Source organism: Bremia lactucae, linkage group LG1, assembly GCF_004359215.1.
Source record: "Bremia lactucae strain SF5 linkage group LG1, whole genome shotgun sequence".
In the NCBI taxonomy this organism is placed as follows: Eukaryota; Oomycota; class Peronosporomycetes; order Peronosporales; family Peronosporaceae; genus Bremia; species Bremia lactucae.
The window spans coordinates 4,215,167-4,221,503 of NC_090610.1; positions in this window are offsets into that span (position 1 = coordinate 4,215,167).

Genomic DNA, 6,337 nt, shown 5'->3' on the forward strand with positions numbered 1-6,337 from the left:
TCAAGGTATCAAGCAAAGCTTGATGCATTCGCCCATATGGCGATTCCAGATCAAGACAGACCATTCCATGTGGTCTGTGACGCCAGCAATTTCGCAATCGGCTGCGCGATAATGCAATACGACACAGACGGCGCGGAGCGCGTCGTCAGTTACCAATCGCGTCAGCTACAACCAGCTGAACGCAATTACCCAGTGCATGACAAGGAGTTCTTTGCCATGAAATATGCATTATCTAAATTTAGGGTCTATCTCCTCGGAGATAGATCGTTCATCGTATATACGGACCTTGCGTCATTACGCACGGCCGTAAACAGTCCACACCTCTCGCAAAGAATGGCGAGGTGGCTGTCCTTCTTCGCGAAGTATAACTTCTACGTCGAATATAAACCAGGACGGCTTAATGTCGTCGCTGATGCGTTATCACGCCGACCCGATTTCGAGTCAGCTGTGCACCCCAACAGTGAAAGTGATCTTACTGTTGCAACACTCACTACTAGTGCTCCGTCATCAACCTTAGTTGATGACATAAAGAAAACCTATAAAGAAGATAAGGACCTTCTATGTTTGATGGATCATTTAATGAATCCATCCGATAAATCTTTTAAAGATTTACCGGCTTTGTATCGATCGTCATCCGATTGATACACGACACGCAATAATTTATTGCATTACGATCGTCATCCGATTGATACACGACACGCAATAATTTATTGCATTTCACAGCCGTTACCGGCGACACTCCACGGGCCTTCGTCCCAACTCACAATGATTTGCACTTGCGCATCGTGTATGAGTTGGTCACGATGCAACAACAAGTGAACATTGTGGACGTGACAAGACTTATCTCACAATAAGTCGCGACTTTTACTGGCCCCGCCAGTATCAGTTCGTGCTTGCGAGGTTCAACGGGTGACGCCTGGTGACGCCAGACCTTCTACCCGTGCGCGTCTTTAACCTCTACCACTCCCGACAGAGTGTTGGCAGTCGGTATTTATCGAATTCATTTTCGGATTTCCCGAAGACGATCACAAAAACAATGGAATCCTTGTTTTTGTAGACAGATTCAGCAAGATGGTACATCTTGCTGCAGTACCGGAGTCGATTACGGCTCCGGGTTGTGCCCGTGTCTTATCGACATGGTTTTCAAACTCCACGGTTTACCCCGTGAATTGGTATCGGATTGAGATCATCGATTCACAATGGAGTTCTGTCAATCCGTGTTCCGAGAGATCGGAACACGGCTGACTATGTCAATACCCGATCGCCCAGAAACGGATGGTCAATCAGAACGGTAAATCGCGTGTTTGAAGAGATACTTCGAGATTACGTCCAATCGTATCCGAATTAATGCGAGTTTTAGTTGATGGTCGAATTCGCCATCAATAATTAGGTGCATGCGTCAACAACGCAAACACTCATCTTCGTGAATGACTTACGCCATCCTCTCATTTCCATCCAATTAGAGGGATCCTCTTGTTTAAGGGGGGGGGGCTCGCACGAGCAAAACCATTTCTGGCGCATGCTCATCATGCGTCGAAGTTAACAACGACGCGAATGAGGTCGATGTCGATTGCTTCGACATCGAAGATGAGATAAATCTCATGGCAGTGCGCACAAAGCGCACTGAAAAAGTCAAAACAAATTAGTCAGCAGAGAGATTCCTGCTGGCTCGAGAATCAGTAATCCGTTTCATACAGGATTTCATTGCTAACGCAGTGGACCGTCAGAAACGGAACGCAGACAAACATGGAAGAGCAAACGCTCTTTCATTTAAAATTAATGATCTAGTGCTACTCTCTACGGTAAATTTACCTAAGCGTTTGGTCACTAATGTGAGTGGCAGTAAACTACTACCCAAGTTCATTGGGCCTTTCTGTGTACTGCATCGCAGAGGCATTGCGTACACAATAGAATTGCCACGTAGGATGCGAATACATCCTACGTTTTACGTTTGTGGGCTCCGCCCGTACCATTAGTACGCGGTTACTTACGAGGACAGATCCGACCATCTCTTTTAAGAATTCATGCAAGATTCTCGTGGTCACGAACCACATTCTTATGCTGAATCTGGAGATTTTCATATCGGGTCCGAAGGTCCTCGGAACCGTGATAATCTAGCGACGGTTCATCGCGAAGAGCGTGATAAGTCCGTTCGTACTCCGTCATTGAGAACGCACTCTTTGAACGGTTTTCAACCGTTCGATATGGTGAACCTGCACCGTCTACTCCAATGGTTGACGCTTACCGTGCTCGTGTTCAAACCCTCCTCCCAATAAATAAGGCTAGCGGTCGTGTTTGTCGATCTTCGACTCTAGATCCGACGCACGGTTCGGATCTAACTTTTAATCCGCCACCACAACCACTGGTGAATTACCACGGTTGTCACTGTTTTTTAGTGGAACGTATTCTAAACCCCGTGATTTGAAGGGGCAGCGAACGAGTCGTCTGGTTCGCTGGAGTGGTTATCCACCTTCGCATGACACATGGGAGCATTGTTCCCAGCTGGTTGTTGACGTTGAGGGCCTTGTCTGTCAGTATGACGAGACTCATCCGATGGATCAGATGAGACATTTTATTGGTTCACTCCCTTGAGTAGTACCCACTGAAGCAGGGGTACCACAAAAACTTTTCTTACGATGGGTTACGCATCGTCGTCACCTTGCACAGAGATACGTGCAGGTGACCGTATGAGAGATGGTACGGGCGATGAGGGATCATCCTCACCGTCGGATCCAAATAGACTCTTTACTCGTCTATTAGAATGAGCCCTCTCATTCGAAGGCTCATAATCAGCCGCCTGACGGGTATCAGGCGACTGTTCCATCCTCCCCGAGTCGGCCATTTCGTCCGACTCGCACTCATAATCGACCTCTAAAGAGGGGTCGTACTCACGTGGTGAATCACCACGTGCACTCGCAACACCAAGTGTTGTGCGAGTGGAAGACACTACGGTAGACGGAACGTCTACCGCAAGAGATAACAATGCGTCACCCGCGGCTGCACGAACCGCAGCCGAAGGTTCAACACTATCCTCACCCCGCATGAATTGTTCCTTCATGCGATGGAATTTAAAATGATGGATCTGACCAATCAAAATCATTTTAAAAATTAAGTGGTCATTTAGCGACCACTCCACCTAATGACATTCAGAGTGATTGTCGTTTAAGGGAGGGGTGATGTAACGGGGTGTATCGTTACATGAAATTAACAATAAAAGATTGTTAATTAATATTATCCAAAAGGTAGATAATATTTGGAGGAAATTACTTTAAATAGTAATTTCCTGAATTCTTATCCATAAATAGGTATAGACCATTATGTCTATTTATTCCGCAGACTAATCAGCTGTAGAAGTAATCAAAGAGAGTTACGAGATAAGATAGATAAGAATTCATTTACATGTTTAGTATTAGTTTATAGTTAAGAAAACATTTACAAAGATAGATTAATAAGACACTTAACTATATTAATACAGTTTTCATTTTACACTCTTAAGCTAACTTGCCTTAAGAGAAGTCTTCCTCTATACGTACAGTGTACGTCACCTAACGAGAGGCACCACTCACATCTGAAGCAGTGTGAAGTGGACTTGTACTGAAACAGTACAAGTCGCAGTGCCCCGTTACACAAGGTATAATTTTGTCTTTGCTCGGCCATCAATCGGTTGAGACACCGAACTGATCGAAGAAAGTAGTTTGCATACAGTAAATTATATTCATGGGTGTATGTAACGGGCTAAAGTTGGCCTAATGTTATACAGTCCCCGTCAAGTACACTTTGTGTGCTTAAGGAGACGGTCAATTACTTAAATAAAGTAATTAGATCTATCGCTTGAATCTGGCTCACATTGTGACCCACCCCTTGTGTATGTGATGCACATGGGTGCATTCACATTAGGAGGGATGATGCCTAGCGTCATCCTTTACGCGAGGTATCAAGAAAGATACGCTCGCAATACATATTAGTGTTATCTACAGAGATGACATTTTTATAATTGGTTAAAATAGAATTGCGAATTTCATTTGCTCCTTTATCATTCTAACTTGCACTTTGGAGTCCGATTGACTGACCATACTTTTCTGGCGCAGCAGGTTGTGCAATCCACAGGGTATATTTTGCATTGCGCCTTCAGGTAGCTTCCCACAGCCTGCGTTCCTGCAACACAACATTCAATCCCTTTGCCTGAACACGAAGCGATTTATCACGATGATCATCAGTAAAAATCATTTCCTGAGAGACTCCGTTTGCCCACGTCACGCATCTTGGACTGCTTGCCTACTCTTGACAGATTTATTTTGCTGGCGCGAAGGGCATCGGGGGCAAATGCACTGAGGCTAGTTGCATGTCGAAAGCAAAAAAGCTTGCTAGCATCTAATGCGATTAAATATAAATCAGTCTGAAAACTACTTTTTACTTAGTAAGTGCGCACGAGGAGCCGAAAAACCGCTCCCGTGACGACACTACTAAAGTACTTAGTGCGTTGGGTGAGGTCGCTAAGGCACCCACCAAAACTACCTCACTGCACGCAAGAAAGACGGGATAACCGCTTCCTCGCTGTGCTAGGGTGTGTGCTTAAGTAGAGCGTGGCCGCGTTAAGACGTGCCCGCCTACACTTGGTACCACTTGAAATCGTTCTTACGACCCGCATCTCTGAGCGTGTAAGTGAGGACGAGCCTCAATATCGATTGAACTCATTTCCTCCCATCTCTCCGATCATCATCGGGAGTTAACTGAGCACTTGGCGCAGGAACTTGGTGAACAAGCCCTGGCCAGGCGCATGAGTAGTCCTCCTGAGGAACATGTTGCTCAGTTGGAGCAGTTTGAGGTATTCGTGCTCGGACAGCGGAGATCTGCGTCCGAGGCACAGAGCCATGCTGCGGCGAAGATGAGCTAAGGCGTGAGCTGGCTCGGAGCGAGGCTCTCAACAGGACTATTGAGATGCTCTCTGCCCGGCCACATTATCCGAGGCCCATTCGGATGGACCCGCCCAAGTTCGATGGAATTGCATCGCACACGATTGTCTAATGGCTGCTAGTTGTGGTGCAATGCGGTGTCGAGCAGCTCATCGCGGACACCAGCCAGATGGTAACGTGCGCCATGTTGCACCTGCGCGGTAAGGCCTCAGAGTGGGCTTATTCGGCGCTTATGACGGACGTTAAGGCGCTCCCTACGTGGGCGATCTTTTCGACAAAGATTCGCGCCATGTACCAGCCGCCGAACAACGAGGTGTTGCTTCAGGCGCGCTTCTCACTAAGCTTAAAGTGTGTGCATAAGTAGAGCGTGGCTGATGTAGAAGCGCTCACCTATAGAAAAAGGTTGTGTTGTTGCTGTCATAAGCACATAAAAGGTAGCCATTAGGGATGCTGGAGAAGTTCAGGCTTAAACTTTTGCCAGTGTGTGGAAATCATAAATATGTGCCTTAGCCGCAGCATTGGTTATTTATTCATAGCCATCATACCACGGCAAGCATCTGGTCATTGGCAAGTAGAAGTTACCAGTGAAGAACGCAAGAAGGATCCAGTTGCTCATCAGCATCAGCAGCATCATAAGCATCGTCAGCAACTACGACACCAACATCATCAACATCACCAACAGCACGGCAATAGTTGTCAGAAATGTAGTACAAAATTCCTTGAAACCGTAGTAAAAAAAATTTCTGTAATTTGTTTTATCATGACCAATTAGAAGCCACGACTTCCGATGTATATATTAATAATTGAAGGGTTCAAGGTGCATAAAGAAAAGGTAGGGCTGAGTAACGATTGTCTTTTTTTATTTGAAGCCACGACTTCCGATAAACATATTAATTTTGAAGAGTTTAAGGTGATTAAAGAAAAGGTTTAAACTGAGTAACGATTCTCCATTTATTATTATTTATATTATTATTCTTATAGGTATTATTTATTATGTAAGGGGACCCCGTTAAGTATTCGTAAATAAGCAAAAAGCCACGATTGCATGACCGGATTAGTTGCTTTGAGAAAATAGAATTGACACACTTCTAGCCCTATCTTGTTACTTATCCTATGAATGTTACATTTTGAAAACTTCTGCGATGGTTTACGACTAGGCGATCGGATGCTGCCAGAAATTAAAATATTTTTGTGCCTCATGAGATTCTATTAGGCGTGTCGCAAAACGAGCGAATATAGCTAATGGTATTGTTATTGGGATATCGAGTAATATTATGTCGAGTCTGACGCACCTGTCATAACGCTGCTCATCATGCTATTTTACCTTTACACGAGGTGTCAATGACAGAGCTGGAACGTGGTCGAAGTTAGCTTTTGCCATATGTGCACGACTTCTATAAAGTAAAGACATGAATAAGATCTGT